We start from the raw sequence: 26,303 nt of genomic DNA on the forward strand, positions 1-26,303 counted from the left end.
GCCGTAAGACCTCATACAGATTTGCTGTCAAACTGGGAGCAGCTTTGTAGCCAAGAGTTCCTGAACTACAGCCACAGCTCTTGTTTTGCATGTACAGTGCTGAGAAATATTAAGTGGCCCGGGGTAAAGAAAAGCCCTGTTAGAGCATGTTCACCTCATTAGGAAGAGGCACGGTTCCCAAAAGTAATTGCAAAAACTAGCACTTAAAATATTTTGAACGAGATTGGAGAAGGCAATATACTACCAGAAGCTGTTTCACACTGCCAGAGGGATGGACAAGGTGAGCAAGACCTTGTCCATTTAGGATCTGTTGTGGTTTTTGGAAACCCGAACTGGAAAGCATCCCTGCCCTGGGCTGGTTTCTGTGCTGGGGTAACTCGGACTTCCAAGGCGTTGCTGTTCCCTTGCTTTCCTTATACCCCCTCTAGCGTTACTAAGTATGTAATGCAGCTCCCGTTTGATTTTTCAGTTCATATTAAATGCATGTTTTCTTCATTTTTTTCTTACGACAAAACCAAGAGATCTTCATTCTCAAACTGTAAGGTAATTAAGCAGGCTTCTTAAATGCAGAGGGGATAGGAACCAAACCCTAAAATAACTCCATAGACTTTCAGATCTTTATTGTGGTCTCTTAAGATTTTCTAAATTTTACTGGATCATTGACATTTCTTCTGAAATCACAAGAATAAAAATAAATATATCATCAGTGAACAAATTTTATTTAAAGTAAGGCTTGAGCATTATTCAGTGATCAAGCTATTCACTAATACAAGGAATAATTTCTTTTGTTTCCTCCTCTTTCTCCAAAAATAGCAAAATTGCCTGTAACTAATTACAGGTTTGCGCAATCAAAGGCATCTCTGACATATCATAATGGGATGCAATTGCTCTGGGATCACTGCTTTCCTTTTGGGTATTCCACCTTTTTATGAGTCAGCAGCCTTTGTCATGTGGTTCATTGAAACTACATCATAGTTCAAACATCAGCTTCGAATCAGCACGATTTCCCCACCTGGCCTCCCCATTTCTTTGCCCTTGCAAGTTAATTTTTTCCCCATCCTTTATCACCTTTTTCAAATCTTCCTCTGAAAGTTTCTATTCCTATTCCTCCTTGAAAGTCACAGCAAGACACCAAGAGAAAAGCATTCCCAAAGAGCAAACCAGGGACTGTTATTCCTCTGCAGATTTTGAGACCAGAGTCATTTTGAAAATTCAAGCCCAAGGCAATTTCACAAGGAACAGCTGTACTTGGTCCCACTCATTTCCTGTCCTAAGGACCGAGCTGCTACCGCAGCTCCCTCTTGGTAGCAGCGCCTGTGGCCAGCAATTATAGATGCTTTTTTTTCACACCCTAACCCAGAAGTGGAGCAGCAGCTGCTAATGCTGCTTCTCCACCCCGTGTCTGGAAACCAACCTCTCAGCCCCTCTTGCTTTGCCTGTACAGTCACGGCCTGCTTTTTGAGAAACTCCAAGCTCAATGATTTGTTAGGCTTTTTGACCTTCAAACTCTAACAGAGCTGGCTGGCCACATGGTGTTTGATCCTCCATAAAATAAGAGGCTGGTACTGTTAAAGCATTTCAAATGATTGATAGCTACAAAAACTTGATCCACCTTCAGTAATACTTTCCCCTATAAGCAATTGCTGTTCTTGCCACAGAGCCAAGTGCTGATCTGCAGAGGTGTTTTGCAAAATCTTGAATGTGAGAAAAGTTGCTGGAAGATGAGATCCATATTATGAAGTGCTAGGAAAGTCCTGTTATTTTTAGGTCTCTTCTGAGTGGAATCATGTCCAAGTCCCAAGGTACCAACGAACCACTCATGCAGTAGCTGCATACATTGGGAATTGGACATGATTCCCTACAAAACCACGCACAGAAAAGTCAAAGACAAATTGAACCTGACACCACGGCTTGGGGTGAAGAAAATGTTGAAAGGAAGCATCTGGACTTGTACAAGCCACACTGGAATGATTTGCAGAGGGATGTGATGCAGTCTGGCAGGCAGGCAAGGAAGATACAATTTTATAGTCTGTGGGATGGGTTGAGAAAGATGATATGGGTATTGGGAAGATTTGAAAAGAAATTTCAGTAGGCATCTCCTTATTCCAGTTTTGCTATTTCAGTGAGGTAGACTACTCAGAGTTTGGTGGAAAGCAAGGAAAGCAGGTGGCAGAAGTTTAATACAGGTAATATTGAAATAGAGATTAGAAAACTAGAGATGGTGAGACTGTAGGCAACTGATTAGTTAATGTGAGGGAAAGAAGTCATATTTTTCTAAGCACAGAGATTAATCAGTATGAGATCAGAGAATCAGGGAAAACAAAAAAATATATATTTCTAACTGAAGGAAAGGATAGGAATGACAGAATACAAAGTGTGACTTTATTTAATTGCTGTGCAGAGAAAGTATCTAAGCGCATTTCCAAGGTCATTCAGAGAATGCAATCCACATCATTTTCCTTTTCGGAGTCACCCTAGTTTATGCTTAATTAAACTATGCAAGCTCTGCACACTCTAGAAAATGCCCTTTTTATTACATTGTAAGCAATTTGCATTTCTAAAGGGCATTTGGGAAGCATGACATCACCAAAATGAAGGGGTTCTGGTAGCCTTGCTCCCATTTTTATTCATTTGCAATTGTTGACTTTTATTCCAAAGTTCATTTCTATTTCCTGCTTGGACATTAGCACTGGATTGTACAAGAATGCTTATTTTCTGACTTCAGTGGTTGTTTCAATTCTTCTGGCTCAGCAGTCTCCTTGCAGGCTGACGCATCCTCCAGCTGCAGGTGTGCCCTGACAATTATTTCTCCATTTTAGTCTGATGCATGAAAGGTCAGTGGGTTAGGAAACTGCTCACCATCCATTATTAGTAGAGTCAATGTGGAACCAGAGCTGGCAGATGGAAGGAGGGAGCGGCGCTGCCATCTGTATTTCAGTCACTGTCTCTTCCATTTCTTTGTCTTCTGGTCTTGCCAGTATGGTAAATGGTTTAGCCAGAGTTTTATAGAAAGTGAGGTATGAGTGAGGTCAGGATGGTGGAGATTTACTTGGGATGCTTCTCAGAGAAAGCTGGAGATGAAACTAGGAGAAACAGAAGTTAAATCAGCAACTCGGGTTAATAGCATCCTCCTACTCGATGTTTCTAAATTCCATAGCCTAGAGGTCTTCTCAGATCCCCAGCTTCTCTCTGTTCCTGCTGGCAGCATTTTCTAACTCTGCTTTGTACCATTAGTGTCTGGGGAGAAAACTGCAGGCCTTTCATTTTGGAGAAAGGTTCATTACAATTATCTGTGCCTCTGCCACCTCGGGATCTGATTATGGTGCTGGCGTTGCACCTTGAAACTGTTACAATTAAGGCTTAATGAAGTGAGTAACTACAGAGCCCTGAAGTTACTCCCCACCAACTTATTGCATCTGTCTCTATCGTTAGGAATAGCTACCACCTGATCTTTACAAGTTTTTAAAAGGGAAACCTCATATTCTGAATTTGTCCTGGGAAATCTCAAATGACTGGGATTCTGTATGGGCAGCTCCCCTTCCCTGTCACAACCCAGACTGGATGAGCTCAGAGCATTCTGCAGGTTGAAAATAGATGAGGTTGGGAGAAAACAGATTTTTGGGCTGGAGCAGAGCCGTCTTAAATGATAAGAAAACTCTGGGCAACAGCTGCGTGGAGAGGGCTCTGGCTCTGAGTCCCAGGCCCACTTTGCATGTGGTGTAGCGCCTGGTCCATGCGGTAATGCACACACAGCTGCACAGGGGCTGATGCGCCTGGAAGAGGCTGCTCTGCGGGAGCCCATGGCCTAAGGCAGCGCTCGCAGGAGCCTCCTTGCCTCCAAGAGGTGCTGGAGCGCTTTGCTGAGTGCTGCTAGGCTTGCTCCTCCCTGCTAGTGAAACATGAAGCTAACTAGCACTTTAAGGACTTCTTGCCACCCTTGGCTTGAAATGAAGCATATATGTGTGCAGATACACTTACTAATCTTACCCTGCCATGCTAGTAACAAATAGTTATTGGTTCCTTTATTTTTCTTAGATATGGATCCAGATAGATGTGGGGGTAGAATGGAAGGTAAAAGTTTATCTCTTTTCAGTTTTCTTTCCTTCCCCTTTGCCCCCAATTTTTTTGCCTCTGTCTTCCTAATCACTGGGAGATTATTATGTCTGAGTCATCAGAGTTTAAGAACCACATGCCATTTTCGCCTAAATGACAACTGAGATATTTATCTTTATTGTTGTAGGGAGACTCATATCAACATCTGCAGGTCAGATGAGGGTAATTTGCCTTTTGATATTTTTGATGGACTATCAGTGAGCACCAACTGATGCAGATCCTGGCCCTTTGGCAGCAGAAGGAAGAAGTTCTCTTAGTTTGGCATCAAGTGGTTCTGTGCCCCTTTTTTCTCAGTGAAGACACTAGCTCCCTTGGGAAAGGCGCTGAGGGAAAGGCTAAACTATCTATCTATGAAAGCAAGGAGGAACAAATCCTCTTTTACAAGATGTTGACTTCAGAGTCCTGCTCTACTTTGGAATACCTTAGCAAATGTGTCTGGTGCTCAGAACGTGATACTGGCAGCCGCTATGGTGTTGCTTGGTGCAGGAGTTGCAGGAAGGGTTTCTAAAATGCCTGGAGCTTTGGAATAGGCAGAGATTTAGTAGCAAAGGGAAGGGGTAGATGCTAATGGGAGTAGATTACTTACTGATGTTCTGACAGATGTAGGAGAAGGGGGTGAGAATTACTCTTTGAATTTGGGAGTTCATGAAGCTGCTGAAAGCTCAGCACTGCCACGTGGAGCTATATACAGATCTTTGCCATCCGACCAAGGGACTGGGCCTTTCAGTGAGACCCTCTTCAATGAGCACTGGGAGAGAAGAATCCACTTGCAATATGAGGGCTGTAAAGAGGGCTGTGCAAAACATGAAGAGCTCTCTGTCATGAGAAATGCTGTGTGGTTGCTGCAGTCCTCCACAGAAGCATACCAGATTCCTTATGAAATCTTGCAAAAATTTTCACTTTTTCAATTGTTATTTAATTCCTTAATGGTGCTGTTGACTTTAGTGTTTGCTTTTCTGAGACTCCTTCTCCAGTTTATATTTAGTGAATTGAATATTAATTGTGTTTTCCACCTTCTTTTCTATTCCATCCATTTTGGTCATGCCTGTGATAGGAAGGATCAGCAGAGACAAGGAATTCAGGTATTGGAGAGACTGTCAGATCATGACCTGACCCAAGATAAGCCCTTACTATGGAAGGAGAGCAAACAGAAAATATACTGTTTATAACCAGTTGTGTAGAAAACCCAGGCATTCTGACTATTTAATTCTCTGTTCCCCTCATCTTCCTCAAAATGTGTATAGATGAAATCACTTCTACGTCATTTGCAGCACCAGAGTGTTCCTAAGTATAGACTTATCTTGGTAACCTTGTAGTGAATGTCAGTGGTCAGTTAAGTCACCACTTAGCACTGACACTGAAGCTATTTAGGAAGTAATGAGTTGGCACAGCATACTAACTTCTGGAATAACTGGGAGCTTGCTGATATCTGATGCATGCCCTATGCAGTGGTATAATTTAGGAAAGAGAGTGAGTCACTCCTACAGCTCCCAACTGCAGCCCAAGGCATTAGGCTTGTCTTTAATTAAAAAAAACTCAGGTTCATCCATGGTTTCCCCCCCTTCACCTTCACTTGTCCACATTGACAACTAATTCAGGATCTTTCCTTTCGACCAAAGAAGACCAACGATCTGTAGTTATCAAAGCGTATTGTGACACTGAGGTAAACACCTCAGTAAAGATACATAGTCATAAAAATGGTGACAAAATGGCCTTCTGTAACCCCTCTGAGAAGTAGCTCATAAATTCTTCCCCACCCTACCCCTCTGTAGGGCTCCCCGTGGGTGGCGAAAGGAGAACGCTTACTGGGACCTCTCTTTGGGGGAGACGGGGTCTGCTCAGAGCTTGGCACTTGGAAAGAAGGGCAGGCAAGCGACCCCATTAGTTTCTTAGAAACAAGCCATGGTTGTTGGTCATGGGCAGCATCTAAGAGAGTGTGGGGTTTTGCAAAAGACAAGATGTTGTAAGCAGAGGCTTTGAATTCCCCTGAGCAACAGCAAATGGGGGTGAGGGCTACTCAGGGAGCAGCTTCTCCTGCCTGGAGAGGGCACAGTGTGCGGGGAGCGCTCCTGCAGCTTATTTTGTATAAAGCGAGTTTGTATAAAGCGAGTTTCATTCAGAAGTGGCACATGATTTACATGAACAACTCAGCAAGAGAGACTGGGAGGAAGTCTGCTCCAATCCATAGGAATGGATGGATCTCTGCCTTTCCTTCCCCTGCTTCATAAAGACTGATAGTTGTTGTGGCCAAGAAACGCCACAAGGCACGGTATATAGTTACAAATCATTTTGCGTGGGAGGGCCAGAAAGGATGTCTAGATGGTCCCACACAGCTTTCAGCACTCCCTTCTTTTTGCAGCATGACTTTGAGTAGGTAGTCGAATTTGCCACCTTGGTGTATTTGCTGGTGACCTTCCAGTTACGGGTGCTACTACAAGCAGGTGCAAGGCTTGCATGGTTCCATATTTTTGTTTCGTATTCTCAAACCAATACCAGTCTTCCAACTGGTTCCCATGTAAAGCTACAAATATACTCCTCATGGGGAGTACACAGCTTCATTCTCAGCAAGATAAACTACACATTTCACTGAATTTGTTCTCTAGTGTCAACAAATCATATCTGAGTTCTCTCAGTTTAAATATATTTTCAGAAAAATCCAGTGCTGGATACATCCTATTACACAAGTGTATGAAGATCAAAGGAAAAATGATTCGGAAAGGTTTCTCTCTTCTTCCTTTTTTTTTTTTTTACTGTTTCTTCTCTCTCTGAAATCTTTCACATGCAGATGTTGATGGTTTGTCAAACAAACATAAAAAACAGCTTAGTTTCTGCAGAGGCAAGGAAATAGAATATCTAAGGGAATGGCAAAAAGTAGGAGCAAATGAAATATCTGTTCAATAACATGCAAGGTTACAGAAAACAAGGATATTCATGAACCTTCTAAAACTGAATGCAAGGCAATGAGATTGTATTTACTTTAGCAAGAGAGCTTTCTTTTGTCTCTTTGTTTTTAACCCTAAATTATTTGCATTTCCTCCCGTGGCAATAAATTCAATCCTTTGCAAATATATTTGGCTTTTGCTCGGTAATATCTATTACAATAAAACATATGACATTTATTTTCATAGCTGAACAGGAGATACAGATGGAAATTCAAGAAAGGTAAAAAGAGCTATTATACCAAATATGTGTTCTGCACACTAAACTACTTAACTTCTTGTCTCTGGTCTTTCACTGTTCAGGTCAACAGACATTTGACATGTTGCCAAAATAACATACTCCTTTTGCATGGACTAGAGATTGCTCAGTAGTGACCTCTCTGCCCAGTTAAAGGCTAGATTGAAAAAAACACCAAGCGTCTCTAAAGGCTTCTGCCTTCTCTTGCTTGGCTGCGTACTGAGAAAGACTGTGCAGGTAGCGATTACCAGCAGGTCGTTACATGCCTTTCCAGAAATAGCATGAAAGGACAACTTCAGTTGGTGCAAGATGTTCTACTCCATGGTTCTCTTCTGTTTGTTTTTTAACAGATGACTGTGTAGATAAGAGAGACATTGAGAGCACTGTGTGCAATCGGTGTGATTGCTGCACCATTGGGAATGGGAAGAAACAGAAGGGCAGAGAGTCTTGCCCTTCCAGCGGGGTGGCTGGCAGTACTGAAGTACTGCGCAGGCAGAGCATTTCTAGGCTGGTAGATCCTCAGGTCTCTGTGCTGCGTGTGGCTTAACAAGTTGGAGACCATTGTGCTGCACCCCATTGGAAGGTGTGGATGCCCGGTGTCACTTTGCAGACTTTAATGCATCTCTGCCAGAGGATGTGCCATGCTTAGAGAACTGCTGCTTATAGGATGAGAGAAAAGGTCCTGATATGGATAAACAATGGAGGAAAAGGTGGGAAATAGAGAGCAGAAGGAAATATGCAGTTTTCAGGATGAAGAAAAATTACTGCAGAGGTGACTGTGACCAGCATAGTCTCACACAGTCTGTCTGAGGCCCAGCTGTTGTGTGCATTTGATTAAAGGCACCTCCAATGGGTGATTCAGCTTTTCTGTTAACTGAATTACCTTTCAGAGAAGCTTGTCTCTCTCCATGACCTATCCAAGGAGTTTGCAGTCTCTTGCTCCTGACTGAAGTGTTTAGAGCTCAAAGCTCTGAGCTCAGGATATGTCTGCAACCTTCCAGCAATGGTGTAGGGTCTGAGATTTCAACATGCAACTTCGGTGGCTGCAAATTTGGTGTCTTTGCCAGAAGCTTTAGAGGATGAAGAAAGAGTCCTGCCTGTTGTATCTGATTCTCTTTGTGATGAAAAGGAAAAGATTATTTCAAAGTTCTTTCCTTGCATAGTCCACCTATGTTCAGCTCCTCTGTTGGCATCGGGGATTTATCATAAGTGACATGTGGGGTCATGAGCAGCTCGGGGAGGGTAAAGAGCCCTGCCCTGGGGAGGGAGGTGGTTTCAAACCAGGCAAGACTCTGCCCACTGGCAAGGGGTCTTCTTGGCCTTTCGAGGTGCAATGGCCAAGACAGGGCAGACAATGCACCGTGCAGGAACAATGGCGCAAACCTGTAGCTCTGCAATGAGAGATGATGCAAGCTGGGAGGGCAGCAGACTGGAGTGGACTTCAGCGAGTTCTCATCTGTTTAACACCCTAAAAAACTGCATCATTACAGTGGGCCAAGCAATGACCTGGCTCCCTTGAAATGGGAGACAGACCTGCAGGTACCAATGGATTCATGTGATTCTCCTGGCTGTAAGTCTAGCTGATCCTTCCAAAGAGCACACATTTCATTTATTTCCTCCTGGCTGTTAAAATTCCTCTTTTTCTCTCTTGTTCCCTCTTCCAACTGCTCTTTCACCCTCCAACTGGTGTGGGCAGCTAAACTGAAAGAAGAAAAATGGACAGAAGGGAAGAAGACAGAAGGACTCCATCAAGAACCAGTCTTTGATGGAAACTCAAGATATCTCTGCGGTAAGAGGGTAAGAAGGTGTTTCCAGAGGTCTTCCTTTCTCTTTGTGTTTATTGTCTGTCACAGGCATTACTTACAGGTCAGTGCAGCTGAACTAAACTGCTAGTCTGAAAGCATTCCTGGGCCTAAAACCCTCAAACCATTGTGAGAAGGTAGCACTCGAATGAGGCTGACCTTGTCCACGTTCTGCCAGCCCAGGTCTGTTCCCATTCCCAACATCACTCCGAGTCATGTCGGCATTTTTCAGCAAAGTGAACCCCACAGGCACTTTCTGCCCCTAGTCTCCGATAATTTGATTAATAGGCTAGATTGAGCACAGTTCTCCTTATAGAGCAACCTCACATCACTGAGAGGGTGCAATGGCTATTTTCCAAACTGCTCAGTGTGGAGCACTAGGGCTTAAGATATGGCGTAGAGAATTGTCCTGATAAGCAACAATGAAGGAAGCGGGGACATTAGTCACAAGGAGACCATGGCTTTGACAGTGACAGCTGATGATGTACAGCAGCTGCATTTGGTTTGCAATCAATTCAGGCTACACTTCAGATGTTTAGGTGTCTTTTTTTTATTATTTTTAAGCATATCCAGAGAATTATGCACGTCACTTCAGTTGTTGTGTAAGCACAAGACTGAAAAAGTGTTCTCTTTCAAATTCCCAAAGGCCTGCTAAAGCCCCAAAACAAGCAGCAAGGATTAATTCCTCCCCAGATAAGATTCTCCTAAATCCTAACAGATAATTTGTTTGAAGTTTAATTTTAGTTTGTTATTACACACACGGGTCTTATCTTCATTCAGAATCGTTAGCAAAATTAAACAAGTCTCTTCAAACAGGAAAGGGAAGCATAGCAAGAGCCCAAGTAAATGAGTGAAAAGCAGAGCTCATGTCACTAATGGTAAGTTTACACAGGGCTGGCAAACCTGTGACCTCAGGGAACYTCTGGTTTGTCATGTTCTCCCCCTCAGCAGGCACATGTTGGTCCATGTTGGAGAGGTACAACCTGCCCTCCAGTCTCTGGGAGGATAATCCCATGATGCTCAAGGCACCTCCGCTGTGATCAGTGTTAGACTACGGATGTCGCATCCCTCATCCTGGCTAACAGGATACTCCAGCCCATGATTCCCCAGCTCTTGCCTGTCTCTCTCCATACACAGCATCTTAAGGTGTGCTTCCTTATGCACCAGAAGATGCTATGGCAGCAGGGTGCAGAGGGACAAGGAACAGAAGAAAAACAAGGTCAGGTAGCTTCTTGCATCTTGTGTAATACATGAAAATGTGCCCTATAGGAGTGGTTCAACAGGGTTGAAGTTTATGCCAATTGCTTTGAGTGGTAAATCAGTATTTCCACCAGTGGGCTGAACTCTTTTCTTCTAGCCAGAATGATATAGAGTCTAGTGAAGAGGCCGGTTCCCCATTACACCACTCCGTAAATGGGATTTGAGCCCTCAGCCTAAAGTCAGAGGAGGGGTCTGAGCACGCTGGCAATGCAGTGTGCTCTGGGTCAGGGAGAGGTTTAAGTGACTATCTAGACAGCTGCCATTTTTATGCCATTTGACCTCAGTCAACATCATTACGATTAGGTTCAACTAACCAACCATGTCAGCATTTGATGTATAATCTTTTCTTTGTAAAATGTAAGATTCTCCTCAGAAAATGTTTCAAAAGTCTCTCTCCTTAACTGCAGTGAGTGTAAAAATCCCAGATCTAGAAAAGCAGTCAAGGGACTAAGATTACCAGTGATTTTAGTCAGGCTGGGAAAAGAGCAATGCTGCTAATACCTGTCTTAGAACCAGTGTCTTCCTCGCTGCCTAAGTCAGTGCGTTTCTACTGCATTGCTGGGACCACATGGGCTCCCTCTAGTGAGTACACAGAAAAATTCCTGTGCCCTAAAGCTGTGCAGCCTGCCTGGGGCTAATCAGCTCTGGCATACAAAACTGGGTGATAAAGCTAGTTAGGACATGGTATCTGTAAGACTGGGCCTTGGATTGGTATGATGAAGACCTAGGTCACATTTTATTCTCTGCCCCAACTCCTTGTCACCATGATCACATCACTTAGGGCTGGACTGATGGGGGATGTGGGTGCCGGGAGCTCCCCAGAGCATCCTGCCAACCAGCCCTGGGGGCTGCACCCTGACCCCTTGCACAGCTCATGCATAGGGGCAGGCCCGTCAGAGGAGATTAGAAATCATCACGGCAGTCAACAAAGCAGCAGGTAATGGGGCTCCTCCTCTCAGGATATAAGTAAGTACTGAACTCTGAGCCTCCCTGGAGACCCCTGTGATCAGAGAGGCAGGGTTTCGCAGCCCGTGACGAGTCCAGCAGCCGCTCCATGGCACCTTCTCAGATGCTTGTTCCTACCCTGCGATGAATGCAGGGTAATGCAGGGTAGCTTACACCTCCAGGAAAGCGAGGAAGACTGCTTTCCTCTTATGATAAGTGTGTGCATCTAGGGACCTATCAAAGGGAAATGACCTGGTGCAGAGCTGCACACTGCCACAGCCTGTGAGAAAAGTGGGTGATTGCTCATCGGCTTTGGGGGTTTTTTAAGCGGAGCAGAGGTTGCCCTTATCTATCTTTAGGCCACGTGTCAAAGGGGGCAGTAGCTTCTCCTGCTTTTAAATAAAAGTGGCTGTGATCACTGTAGTTATATCAAGTGTGCTCTGAGACACACAATGGATCAAATCCACTGGAGGCTTACGTAGAGGAAAGCCACCCTCTTTCAGGCTTTCAGTCCAACTTGCTCATGAGATGGTTATGGAGTTGTTCAGCCCAGACAGGAAGGTGGTTCTGACCACAGGCACAAGCCTAACTGCAGGTGCCTAGTGAATTTTACCAGCAAAACTTAAGGTGTTAGATAGGACATGGGGGATTGCAGCCATGGCCAGAGTATAAGTAACCCAGACCAAGGTGCAATGTAAGCATTAAGCATGGGTCTTAGCCTTAGTCTCTCTCTATCTCACTTTCCAACCTTAACCTTTGACAATAATATTTGGTAATCTTCCAGATGTGTTACAAAGGTAACCACCTTATTTATTATTTATCTATGGGCATAAAAATAGTTATGATGAATAGAAGTCTTACATTTAAATAAAAAATTCAGACTCCTTTTGTAACTCAAAACAACCAATTCTGATACTAAAACCATGTAAAAATTGTACCTGTTCAAGTTACTGTGACAGTATCACAGCAAGTAAGCCAGTGCATGTGTGTTCCTCCTTACCTTGCATAGTCATGCTTGTCTCTGTTGCTGTAAACAGTAACAGCACGTTGTATCTCCACACCGGGAAGAGGAGAAAAGCATTTCCAGAAGCAGCTGGAATAGCATTATAAACATCATAACAACCCTCAGAAAAACCCCAGTGACACTCTCCTGCTGAACGAAACAAAGATGTCTAACAACAGTTCAGCAGGGTAAGATACCTGTGTACCAATACGGCTAACACAGATATGGACTGAATTTGAATTCCTTTCCTATGGAAGTATGCATCCTCTATGAGATGCCTTTTGTAGAGTGAAATCCGTTCTGATTCAGGCTAAACATGGCACTCGCTCCCATTAAGTAGTTAATTTAGATCTCCAAATCTAGGGGGCAAGTGACCAGGCAAAAGTCTCCTTTCTTTTCCTCAACTTGCCTCTGAACAGTTTGAAAGTGTGAGCTAGTGAAAACTAACTCTATGTTCAGAAACAATGAGACAAAAAAACCCAACAACCCATTTCATGACTTGTGATGAACAGATGACAAGGCAGCAGGTAAATTTGAAATATGTGGATTCCCAATGGTGTTGATATCAGGAGTGATTTCTTTTTATTGTGATTACTTTTTATATTATTGAAACTTTGAATTTTTTTTAATTTTCCTGTACTAGACTAAATTTGGGGGCTTTTCAGTATTTGGATGTGCCCACATATTCAGGAATGAACTTACTGTGGGTATGCCCTCTCATAGTTCAACGTTACATATTGCTCAGGGTCATTGCTAAGCAGAGGAAACGTTAGTTTCTGTGGGAATGATGCTAGCCTTATGGTGGTAGCATTGAACAGCCGACTGTGTTTTCCTGGAAAACACACTTTGGTAGATGCCTATGCCAACAAAGATCTGGAATCAATCAAACCTTTATATGCTCTCCAGATAAATGGTATTTGTGGACCTTTCAGTTTTAAATGGTGATGGGCTCAATCCAAAGGAAAAACCTTGCTCCAAATATCTCAGACATTTGGGGAGGTAGGTTTAAAACTCCCCCCCTAACATAAGGTCATATTTAACAATTTTATCAACTCTGTCTACAGAAGCAAAATCCTTTCTGACCAAGAGCCTGGTCCTGAAATCTATAATGGGATCTGAATTGTGTGGTTTGATTTCATCTGGGCTTTTAAGACTGTTGATTCTTATTTCTTTATGTGCTATTAATTTGTGTTCTCTGACAGAGTAAGCACAAGATTCATTTACATGAGTAACCCCTGAGGGTTGAAATGCCCAAATACTGTAACAGAATAGCTTGTTTCTATTTATTTTTTGTGGCAGTGGGTTTTTTTCCCTGACTACTAACTGCCTTCATCTTGACATTATACCAGTGCTAAACTTGGGAGATGATTTAAATCCTTCGCCTAAAGGAAAGAAAAATGGTAGCTGTAGTAGCAGGCACAAAATCACCAGGCGATGCTGCAGTGGGTTCGCTCCCGCATCAGCTCCTGCCAGTGCGATGCACACAGCCCAGGCCACACAAGCAGCTCTGCAGCCTTACACCAACCACGCTGTGTGGGGAAGCGTCTCTCATGCAGCCAGCCCGGGAGAGCTCTTACCTCTTACGTAGATAAGCCATAGGGCAAATGCTATCCCTCGGACGGCTCAAATTCATGAGTTGTTTTCCTCCTTATACCACTGATTGATTTTTCCCATATCATTTGCTAATATGCTTAGTTGTTGTAAAATTCAGTGAAAATTTGGTATTCGCGAAATGAATCCTCAGACAGAGTCTGTATTATGGAACTGCTTATAATACTTCTTACTCAAAGGCAAAAAATCATTACTCAGAGCTCTGAAAAATCATAAAATCCTGCCATTTTTTACTTACATGTAGGATCACGTAACACTGACAATATTTGGTGCAGTTTGCATACTGCATATCTTGCTCTGCTCTGCCAGAACCCCTCTGCTTGGCCTGAGGGCTATGTAGCTTCGTTTCCGTTGCTGTCCTGGGAATCTGTCCCTCCTCTCCTCAGCTGTGTTCCCTGACCACTTCCCCTATTGCTTAGGAGGTGTTTAACGCCTGCACCCAGATCTGCTCGCCAGCAGGCAGCAGCCTCCTGCTTTGCCCCTGCTGTGGGAACACACTTGCAGCCCAGCGTGGTGTTGACCAAGTTGCTTCTGTGCGTTGCCCTTTGCTACTTTAGTAAGTTGTTCACGTGTTAGTTCTTCAACCTATCAGTCTCTGTTTGGCTGCTTTTCAGTCTTTGAAAGGTGCACTGTGGCCATCCATCACTGACAGACTTCTTCCTCTCTGTTTTGTGCCTGTCCTTCACCCCTTAGCGCTAACTCTGTGGTGCTTTGCGGGAAGGTTTTTCCCTGCTGAATCATTTTGCATTCTGCGGCTGCATACCATCACCTGTTAGCTGGCCTCCTCAGTGCATCCAGACATGCCACTCTTTGCTTCACATGCCCAAACACAGCTCTCTCTTGTGTGAGCACTGGGTAGTCTAGCTCCCAGAACTGGGATATAACAGACCATCCATGTGTATTTCCGGTTGTAGGAAGGCAGAAGCCTCTTCTGACCATTTTGCAAGTAATTCTTAGTTCTTTTAAGTCATCACTTGGCTCAGCAAAAGCTTATACCTGTCTTTCTGTAGTAGGTATCCACCTTGCTTGCTCAGTGCTTGTGCTTTCTGTCATAACCTGGTATTTTTTGAAGTTCTGCCTCACATACCCAGCTCACCTTCGCCATGTGGGGACACTCTGTGAGAGCCAGGTTCTCATGGAGTGAATCACCGAATCTGCATACCCGGGGCTGGACCTGGCTCTCATGTATTTCCTGGGGTCGTCCAGAGCATGCTGATGGACCCACATCTGTCACACACAGCCTCTGCTTATGCTCTGGGCAGAGTGTACCACTCAGTCTGCTACCCGTAGTTACTTTTGTGGACTTACCTGATCCTTGGCTCGCATTACTAGAAGGCTGGGTGCCTTGGAAGTGGTTTCTTCATGCTGCTCTAACGGCTTCTGATCAAGCTGCAAATACACCTTGTGCCCAAAAAACTGCCAGAGTTACAGATTAGTTTATCAACAAAGATAACTGGTCCTCGCTCTGGCATTGTTTGAGAATGTGATGTGAGCTATAGATGTGCCATTGGCAAACGTGGTTATTCAGAAGAAAATAGCCTGTCTGAGCTAGACATTCTTAATTGTGAATTAGTCCCTCCGTTAGGCCCCAGGGTGGAGAATGTGGAAAGTTGCTCAAAAAAAAGACATGCAAAATAAAGTCAGCGAGAAAAGGGCCAATCTGGAGCCAAAGGGCAGGCAGAGATCAAAAATAAAATACAATGAGGAGGAAAAAGACCAGACACAACAAAATAAAGAAAATAAAATAGATTTATTGTAAAAAGAGGGAAAAGGGGAAAGGGAAGCTGAAAGCCAGAAAATTACCCTGAAGGATAATAAAGGGCAGGAGGAGGCATAGTCTCAGGTTCTGAGTCTAATTATCTTCAGTTAGACTTTTATGCTTTTATTTGGAGTTAAGAGAAGGAAGATGGGCTTGTCAGCATATAAGGAGTGCATAGTAATTTTAGGTCAGACTGACTATCTTAGATCTTGCAGCCCTAAGGATAATATTTCCTGTATTACTTGTGGATTATCTCTACACAACTCAATTCTGATGTAACCATGCCTCAGCATGCAAAAACTTTTATAACTTCTATCTCAAAAAGAAGGATTGAAACCTTGACCTTTCTAATGTCAATGAAAAAAACTCTATTTCACTTTAGTGTGAATCCAGATTTTCATCTCAGCATTGAGTTTGTTCAATATTGAGAACTCTGAACTTAAGGTGATGAACTGAATCCAAATCTCGTGAGTTCAGAGTTTATTTTTTTCACAAACTAATGTAAGATGGCAGGAGTTTCTCCTATTCCTCCTCAGTGGATAAACTGTCCAGGGTTAGTACAAAATGAGCTACAATGACCTGCTTTTTACTTTGAAGAAGAATTGCTCTGTATTATGCAGCAGGGGCAGGTTTCACAAAGACTATTACAAAACAAGCATTTTCAGACAGGACTTTCAATGAGGGTGTTATCTCCTCTAATCCAAGAATCATCTTTTTTTTTCCCTGCTTGGGGTGTGCAGCACTTTACAGACAAACACAAAGGCAAAACAGCCCTGTGCTCTGAACAACTTACATCCAAATTAGATTGACAACATAATGAAAGGTGTATAATGTTATATTTGGAAGTGGTAGATAGAAATCATCCTCAGCTCATATCTTGAGAGGATAGTAGGATGAGTGGTTATCTATGCCTCTGCTTCTCTGTTTCTTCTATTTACTGTCATTTTCTTTTCTAATCTTGCCCAGCACTCTTCAAAAATAGGCTCTTAAGGTATGAAATTCATCTTTATTCTTCTAAAAAATATCTTCCTAACTTTCTGGATGGACTCTTATAACACTCTGATTATGTTTTAGAGTTGGTGTATTCAAATCCTCACTGATTTCCAGGATGGGTCTTAAATCACACATTATACAGCCTTATCCCCCAGTACTTTGCTTTGGATTTACAGTCCCGGTTAAAGTTACATCTGTGAAGGAAGATGACATGAGCAAGCATCTTGCTGCTCCCTATCCTTTTAAGATACCAAATCAATTTAGGGGCTTAAGTTATTGTTATAGTTTATACTGAACTTTCTGAATCGGTTCATTGAATTTTAGCTGTAGCTATATAAAATTCTATACAGTGAAATTATTTGGCCATATTGAGAATGGCTATGCCATGATCCATCAATGCCACTAACTGCCAGCAGTAAAGAAATCCTCCCTTTTTTCTCCATTCATTTCAGTGATTTTTTAAAACTATTATTGAACATCAAGACATTTTACTAGCTTTTTAATTTTTTTTTCTTTTAAGGAGCATATCAATGATATTTATCTGAAATGCACTTCACTGTTGAGTGGCTTCAGTAGCTGTCAAAAAGAGACACTGGGAAGATCCAAGGAAATACAGACTTATAAGACTGACTTTAATAGTGGGCAAGATAATGGAAACATTTATAAGGGACAAGATTACAATTCAGTTAGAGATGTGATTTAGTAAAGGGAAGGCTGCATGGTTCTGTTAAAAGAAGATCATGTATGACAAATGTATTAGGGTCATTTCAATACATTGCTGAATTGGTAAAGACTAAATCGTTGACATAATTCATCCAGATTTCAGAAAAGTATTTGTTACTGACTGTACAGGAGATCGATTTACAAGGTCAGAAAGCAGAGCATAGGGGACAACTCTTGAAATGGAATACAAATTGGTTTAGGCACCAGAAACAGATGGTGTCAGTAAAATGAAACAATTCAGGGTGCAGTGAGGTAGGGATATGCCTGAAAACGAATACTGAATACCACATGATTCAGGTCCCAAATCATTTGTTGCACTAGGAATGGGGACATGGGTAGGTCTTCATAGCTTTGGAATGAGAAGATTTGCAAACCTCCCTGGGGTGACTGATTGAAAACGACCATGAAAATGCAAATCATTGTGGAGAAATCCATGCAGTAAATGCACTTCTAAAGTCCTCTATGGACAGCAGGAAAATGCCTAAAATTCACAGGTGATTAACCACTTCTACCTGCTTTTTAACACCATCTGTGCACCTTGTTAAATACCAAATTGAAACAAATACATTTTCCTGGTGTATGAGAATCAGCACAATCACTACAGCTGAGAAAAATGACATTGTGCTGTTAGTGAAATCCATGAATAGTGAAGAATTTGAGGGCTGGAGAGTGCACAGTGCCATCACCAAATTGTCCAAGGAAGTGCCTTAACCAGGCTTTGACTTCTTTTTTCTTACTGTGTGGATTTTTCTCTGTATTTTAGGAACAGATTGCAAACAGGCTATAACTGAGAACAGACTGTGACTGAGCACAACAAGCTCATAGGAGGGTCCTAAGAATGCAAAATATTCCACCAGAGTCTCAGTCTTTTGAGTACTTCTGTATGCAAATTGCCTGCCATCCTAATCAAACCTGGCAACAACAAGGGGCCGCTATACTTAGTACATTCCCTTAGGCAATAGTGCTATTGCTTCTTCTAGAAGCAGAAGGACCAGACATCTTGAAGTTTGGATGGGAATTAGGTACCCTGTAGCATTTAAAGCTCTCCTATGGATCTCTCCATATCTTTCAGCCCTAAAATTACTTAAATGGTGTGGTTCTTTGGGTCTCACCTCCAGTGGCAAGCATCAGTTAATTTTATTTATTCTAACCTTTAAATGTACATAACTCCGTAAAGCAAAGAGGCTTCTACTTATCAAGAATCTTGATACAAAACTTGTAAGCCCATAATGAAGAAAACTCTTCATGGAGAAAATGTTTTTAGAAAAAACATTTAGGGCTTGACCTATCTAGGAGAGGTCTGAATGCCTTTGGCTCCTTACCTCTACAGACAGCTAACCACACCAAATTGCTAGTACAGATCTTTCTAAATTACCCCTTGTGCCCTGTTGGCATGTTTCAGGAATCACATTTGCAACAGATGGCAGATTTAAGACAGATAGCCAAAGAAAGTACCATAGATATACCTGGCATATACAGATTAATTGAAATACATTTACATTTATTTCAGTATACTAGGCTTGAAACTGGTTCAGAAGTTGTTTCACAAGATTTTCCCTTGTCCCTGCAAGCTCCCTCTGGAGAACAAGACAGTGGCCAGGGATGGCACCCACTTAAGCCCTTGATTGCAGTCCACTGCTGAATGCAAGTCAGAGCCCTCAGCCTTATCTTACCTAGTTTTATGGGGTTCTGCTTTGTACTAATTGTTCAGGACCTCCACCAGTTGGCAGAGTGAATAAATAAATGTACCATCCCCATATGGCCTCTCACTAGGACCAGGAGATTATATTTTAAATTGATTCAGCAGCCACCCAGCAAGAAGAAAAAAATGCTTTCTTAGTGAAAGGAAAGAAATATTAAAAAAAAAGGGAATTAGGAACCAAGAATTAAAAGGAAAAGGTAAGAAATTCAAAGGTAAAACACACAGCAATCAATAAATTAAAGATAAAGGTCTACTTTCACTGAAATTATTGCTTCCTCTCTGAGAATTTAATAGAATCATAATCTCATCAGTAAAATGTAAAAGCAAAGCAAAATTCTGGAATAATCCCACAACTTTTGCATACTATCTATGTCTTGTCCAGAGGAGTTTAAGGGGAAGTGTATGCTTAAAAAATCTCTTAAGGACCTCTCAAAGTACTAGGTGTAAGATCAAGTTATATAGCATTGACCAATTAAAAGTCACACACCCAACGAAGCAGGTCTCTATCAGGTGCTCCACATGACCAATACAGGAAAGTGGTAGGGGAAAAGGAGAGTTATTCTAGAACAGCATCTAGTCGAATGGTCAGATGACTTCCCTGTGATATAGGAATTACAGGGTTCATTTTCTTTCTGATTCAAACCTGGAGTTAAAAAAAAAGATCTCTTAATTTCTTCTGTTGAAGCTGTTGAACTTGCATAATTAAATATTTATATTACTAGAGGGAGACCATGTCCTGGCAGTTAAGGTCTTGTCTGGAATGTAGAAACCCAAGATTCAGGTCCTTGATCCAATTAATATTTAACCACTTTCACCAACTGGCAAAGCTTCAAGGGAGATAAAAGAATGCTCAACAGACTTCACCTAGAAGAAACTGAGGTTCAAGTTCCAAAACTTGGGGTAATTTGAATACAAAACATGCAACCTTCAGCTCAGTGCCTCTGTATGGTCCTATTGTAAATTCTAAGGTGTAAACGAGGTTTAATGAGAAATTTCATCCTGATTCTCAAAAGATTGCATACTGAAACTGATGTCTATAGTTTTTTTCCAGATAGACATTTTCAAATGGAAAATTATTTTGCTGTAATATTTCCAACATGTTGTGTTTCAGTTTTATTTTTTGTGCTATCAGTCAATAAGCCTCTCAGTTGACTAGGAGGTGTAGGGTCAGACTGGTTGTCCTTTGTTCTCCAGCGTGTTCTTTGCTTACAGTCTGCTGAGTACTGACCATATATATGAAGTGATAGTCTTTGTGCCAAAGAGTCTAGTGTGGTCACTGCAATAAATGACTCTGAAATGATCAGACAGCTTTCAGGGATGTCACCAGTTGAAAAATGAACTTAAGAGTCTGAAAAGCCATCCATATGTCAGATCGAATGACAGTACTAGGTTACTCTTAAAGTTCACGGTAACATAAAGCAGTCTGAATTCCCTACCTGGATTTCTTGGTAAAAAGAACTATTTCTTATATTTTTCTAACATGCTTAGAGGAACATAAAATGCAGTACACGTTTCCCTGTCAGTTGTGCCTGTCTGAGTCACTTGACAAAATATTTTCTCTGATCCTGTATTGCATTTTTAGTTACATCAATAGCAAGATATTTTAAGGGAAATAATAATAATGCAGAAGGAGGGCAGTGAGAGACTGTCTTGACAGGAGGAGTTTGATGCATCTGGGAAAACAGAATTCATTTTCAGTAAGTCTATATTCAGTTATAATGACAAGGTCTTAAAACAGGCTCTGAGATTTTATGCTTTTTTCTTTACTGCTGTGTTCTAATTCCCACTAAGTTTTCTTTATTCTTAGGTCCAGGGGAAGAAGAACCTTGACTTCTGGTGAACATAAGATAATTTATTTGTAATCCCTACAGAATTAGCTATGATTGCTAGCAGACAACAGTGCTGAACTTTTCCACTAGAACTCAGATCAAATCAATTAATTTTACATGTGCTTTTAAACAACTTTGAGTCCTTCTTGACTGAGTTGGATTTGAACTCTCTCCAGCACCTCCCAGAGACTAGTCCACAGCCTGGGAGTTAGTGTTCCTGTAGGATTTCACTAAAGTCCATGCTTTGTGTCAAGCTGAGTAGGTCCACACAAGACTGAACTGAGCAGTTCTGTATATTGGGTATTTACCAATAATACCTAGGTGCCAGTGATCTGCTCAAACACTTAGGCCCCCGGTCCTACCCATTTTGTGTGCATTTCATCCATAGCTAGGTAGGAAGCGCCCAACCAGCTGTTTTTCAAAGAACCTTCCATATTGCCTGAAGCTGAGGATTTCACTAAGTGTGCCTGGAGTTATGCACCACAGCATCTCAGGACCTTGGAACAACTAGCCTTTAAACAAAATTGTCGAAAACACTATGAAGGTATGCATAATATATTACTCCTAAAAAAGCTATACAACAGTATACTTTTGAATTTGGATTCTCAAACATTCAGAAAACCTCAGAGTTAAGATTGTTATCTTGCTTATACCTGTCAGTTTATTTGTAAAATCACAGTGCATTTTCAAACGTGTAGTCTCCCCTCTGCCCTGCCACCTTGCAGTCTTTGCCCCGACTCTTTCTTCCATGAACATCCCACCTGGTGCCTGCGCTCCTCCCTTGTGGCTGCTGCTGCTTTGCCCAGTCTGTGCCCTTCCCTTCCGCTGGCCAGGCCTCAGTGCCTGCCTCCTTCCCAGAGCACCATCTGTGGTCTTGTCTTGTGCAGATCACCAGCAGATCCAGACTCTTCCCCAAACTCTTTTTTCCACTCCAGCTCCAAAGGAGGCAAACACTCTTCTCTGAATTCTAGTATCCAGTTGCACCAGCTAAAAGCCACACAATAGCCTAAAAAAGAAAGAAAGAAAAAGACTGCCTCCAATTTTAAGAGGCAATATCTAATACACAAAGGAATGTAATACGTTAAAGGTCCAAAATTGTTGAAGAGGGAAAAAGAAACACCATCATTTTAAAGATCTTTGTTGTTTGCCTAAGATGTGTCCTTCACGGACTTGACTGGGCACAAAAGGATTCAACACAAATGAATAACTGCTAAACTGCTTCTGATCTTCAGATCATATTGTCCTGCTGACAGATCATGCATGTGAAGTAGAAGAGCTGATACAGGATAGTGAAACCAGCAATGAACCTGAGAAAATTGAGGAGGCGCAGCTGGAATATAAATGGACAAAAGCAGCCTCTGACAAGGAAAGGCAAAATCAAAAGGAAGAAAACACGTAGGAGAGTGGATAAATGCTAAAACTAATGGTACCACCCACAAACATAGGATGCCTCCCCAAAATATATGCATGAAAGTTTGAGCATGTATTTATCATCAGATTAACAAGAATGTGAAATAGAATACTTCTGATATAAATTACCAAAGGTACTAAAATGCCGGTTCTATCTATGATAGGTTATATCTTCATTCAGAGGCACTTAAACCCTGATTAAATGGAACCCTGCAACATCTGTAGAGTCAGATTGAATCATTCTTCAGGAGACAAACACTACATGTTTTCATTATGTTTCAATTACATAGCCTGTCCAGCTCTTAAGGATTTACACTTTGTTGGGTTTTTTTAATCATCTATTTTGTTAAAGTAGAACATGGATGTAACGATCATGTTAGTGCAGTGGATAAATGATGACAAAAATCAGCAGCAAAACTTGAAGTGATCCCATTCATTGGTCTACCTACGGATAAAAAAAGGGTTGTTTTCTCCTTGATGCCTGACAAAGACACTCTGATTTCTGAAAGCTGTATTTTAAAACTACTGTTTAAATCTCCTACATGAGTATATCTGAGTAGTTGCATCAAAGAGCCACAGTAGTTTGGAACTGATTCTGAATTTGTAATTTTTCCAGGAAAAAAGATTGGTTTAGAAAGTTTGAAGCTTTCTTAATGAACCATGTAAAATGCTTAGAGAAGTGGAGAGTAATCTTGAGAAAAGACAGATGAACTCAAGATACCTACAGAGATTTTAGAAGTGATAGAAATATGAGATTGAAGAAAAAAACGGTGTTTGTGATTACAAAGCAGAATTGCAGAGAAGAGAGATGAAACACTAGAAGCAGATAAGTTTATCTAGTCAATGTACAGAGAAAGAAAGCGACGAAGATAACATATCTAGTGACAAAGACCATAGAATGGTAGTTGACGAGGAAGGGTGAGAGATGATTTTTTAGATGTTGAATGACAACAGTATATTTGCCTCTGACGCTGGCAAGGTGATGGTGGAAAAGTAGTTGCTGAGGTATGAGAAGAATCAAGACACCTAGTTAGTTTTGCAGTGAAAGCAGTGGTTTGGTACTTGTATAACCTGCATTTTCACTTCCTGGTTAAGTTTGAAGTTGTTTTTTTGGGGCAAGGCAGTTGCTTCTCTCTTCAGTTTCCTATTTATAAGCTGGGGATAATAGTACTTCTTTTGTGTCATCTTATTCTTGTCTTTTTTGTCTGAGTTAAGGCAGTTACCATATCTCAATGTATGTCTGTCTAGAGCCCAGGACAGTAATCAGATCCCAGTTGGGACCATTATGTAATAGTATCACAGTACCCACTGTAAGTAAGACAGAGAGGATCAGAAAATTTGAAGAAGCTGCCAAAAGGCTTGATATCAGGCACTAAAAGTGATTATTTAAAAATACATATTTGGGTTCTTTTATTTGCTTTCTGATCCTATCAAGCATACTCAAAGCATATTTCAGCTTATTTTTCACTTATTCCCTTGAATGTTCTTTTACTTCAAAAGACAGTGGTTGTTCTCATCCAAGAGCTTGGGCTTTCTGAAAAACTCCAGCTCTCATCAGACTTATGACAAAAACATAAGAGCCAGTAACATTGAGAGTTCCTTTTGTTTTATAACCTTTCATGAATATTTACTTTCATTTGAATAATTAGCATAAATAAAAATGAAAACATTACATTTGTGGGGACTGCAAGAAACTTTGGAATTAAAACGAGTGACATCCCTCAAAAATGAGGGCTGAGAGTTATCTTTCTTATAAGTAGAGCTCTTTCTGCAAGAGTATTCTGAGCCTGTAGTACTACAAGACCAGGAAAAAAAAAAGAGGACAGAAATTCTGCAGATGTGAAGAAAAAATGGAGAAAAGATCCTGTATGGTTTATCTATACTAGCATTTATATAGTTTTACCTATTTACAGGTTTATATAGTTTTACCTATTTATACAGTTTTACCTGTATTTTACTACTATTTACCTATAGTATTTACCTATTTACCTATTATATAAATGATGGGCATTCTAATACCATTAACAATTCTTTTAATCAGTGGGCTTAATTTATAAATCTTTTTGATTTATTTTTCATTATTTGCTATTTGCTGGTGCAAACAAGAAGCTGTTTTCAGCAATAGGTTGTCACAGAAGCCTAAGAGGACATGTAAGATTGTGATATATTGCACGAATGATACTGTAAACCACAGAAAAATATGAACAAAGAGGAAAGATGAATGTACTCTCTAGAGAAGTACAGTTATAGAGTGTTTGTAAGGAACAGCTAATTTAGAAGAAAATGGACAATTTGGAGAAAATGTCTAAATTTGATTTATAATTTGCAGGTAAAATATATGAACTCTATGTATATCTTTATCGAATTACAGTTGCATGCTAAAGCTAGTTGCCCTTCTGGTCTTTTACCTCCAGTTTCAGGGGTCTGTGATCTGTAAATAACCAGAGACATTTATTAAACTTGATAATCTTACATTCAAAGAGAACTCCTCCTGGGTTTAGCCTATGTGGCTTATGTTTCTTCCTATATAAACTGTAAACTAAGCAGCTGGAATAGAAATTTTATTAATGGTGAGGCTGAGAGATCACCTGCTCAAAGGGATGTGAAGTTGTACAAGGAGATCTCACAGCCATTTTAGAGAACAAAATGACATTGTGCCTAGATGCCAAACCACAAACAAGTCTAAACAGTGGGGGAAATTGTGGTAAGGAACAATGGACGCATATTTTATTCTTTTGTCTTGTTCTGTCTGTTATGTAAAACAAAGAATAACTGTGGGTAACCCTATGTTACTTGTTTATCCTGGTTTGAGATTAGGGTCTTGGCCCAGTGACCTTCACGTTCCCCCCACCACCATAGCGTATCCAAATTTCCCAGCTTAGACATTTCCGAAATGGTTTTATGGACACTCCTCAGGGAACAGCGCTGTAAGTCGCCATCCTCCAGCGGACGCTGCTGTGTGCTGTGTCCCTCCTGCCCTCCAGCACGAAGCCAAGCACGTAGCACAGGCTGAACGCTTTCATTTTGGGTGCAAACAAAGCACTCGCGTGCTGCGGCATCCACTGCGAGGCGGCAGTTCACAGTGCTGACCCTCTTCCGTTAGGCATGGAAGCCCCAAACTGCTGTAGAGGCCAGAGTCCAAATTTCCAGGCACGGTGGATGAGGGGCGGGAAGGGAACCAAGGTGGTGGGCAGCAGTTCAGCTGCTTGCACACTCTGTGCAATTACCCTTGGACTCTGCCTGGATAATGCCGGCTGTGCAGGCGTTTCCCGTGTTCGGAGCAGAGGGAAGACTGTGGGCGATGCACCTCGGCTCGACCTCGCTGTGGGGACGCTGCGTGCCGCGGCCGCAGCCCTGGTCGGACTGCGGGGGGCTGGGAAGGTGCGGAGCGCCCTGCAGTGCTCAGGTTCAGCGCCGATGGGTGACGCTCTGCCCAGCGGGGACAAAAGGAGCTGGACCAAGTCCTGCGTCATTGTACTGGTTACATATGCGTGACAAGAGTAACAGCGCAGGCCCGCGCCCCAAATGGGCAGTGTTTTAATACCGTATTTTGAGAAAATGGAATATTTTCTAGCTCTTTTGTCCCCTCAGTGTGCCCTCCTTTACACATATGCAGGAGTGGGTACGTAAGCGGTTGGGGGGGTGTTGCAGGTACACAGCATTAAGCCTGTAGTGCACGGCAGCCCCGATGCCGGTCCCCCGCTGGGCCGTGCTGCACGGACACACCGGCGTGCCCAGAACAGCGGTGCAGGCGGCAGAGCGCTGCGGCTACTTCGGATGAAGACGTGAGGGCAACCGGGCGCGCGCGGGGGCCGCGCACCCCCGGCGGCACCAGCACGGCCATGTCCAGGCTCGTCTCCGCGACCCCGGCGGGTGCCCTGGGCAGGGCCCCCATCGGAAGGGGCCGTGCGGCGAGGCCCCGGCCCGGGCCCGACCACCTGCCCCGGCCCCGGCCGCCCAGCCCGCCACGACCTGC

Source organism: Apteryx rowi, unplaced genomic scaffold (genome assembly GCF_003343035.1).
Source record: "Apteryx rowi isolate R43461 unplaced genomic scaffold, aptRow1 scaffold_321, whole genome shotgun sequence".
NCBI classification, from domain to species: domain Eukaryota; kingdom Metazoa; phylum Chordata; class Aves; order Apterygiformes; family Apterygidae; genus Apteryx; species Apteryx rowi.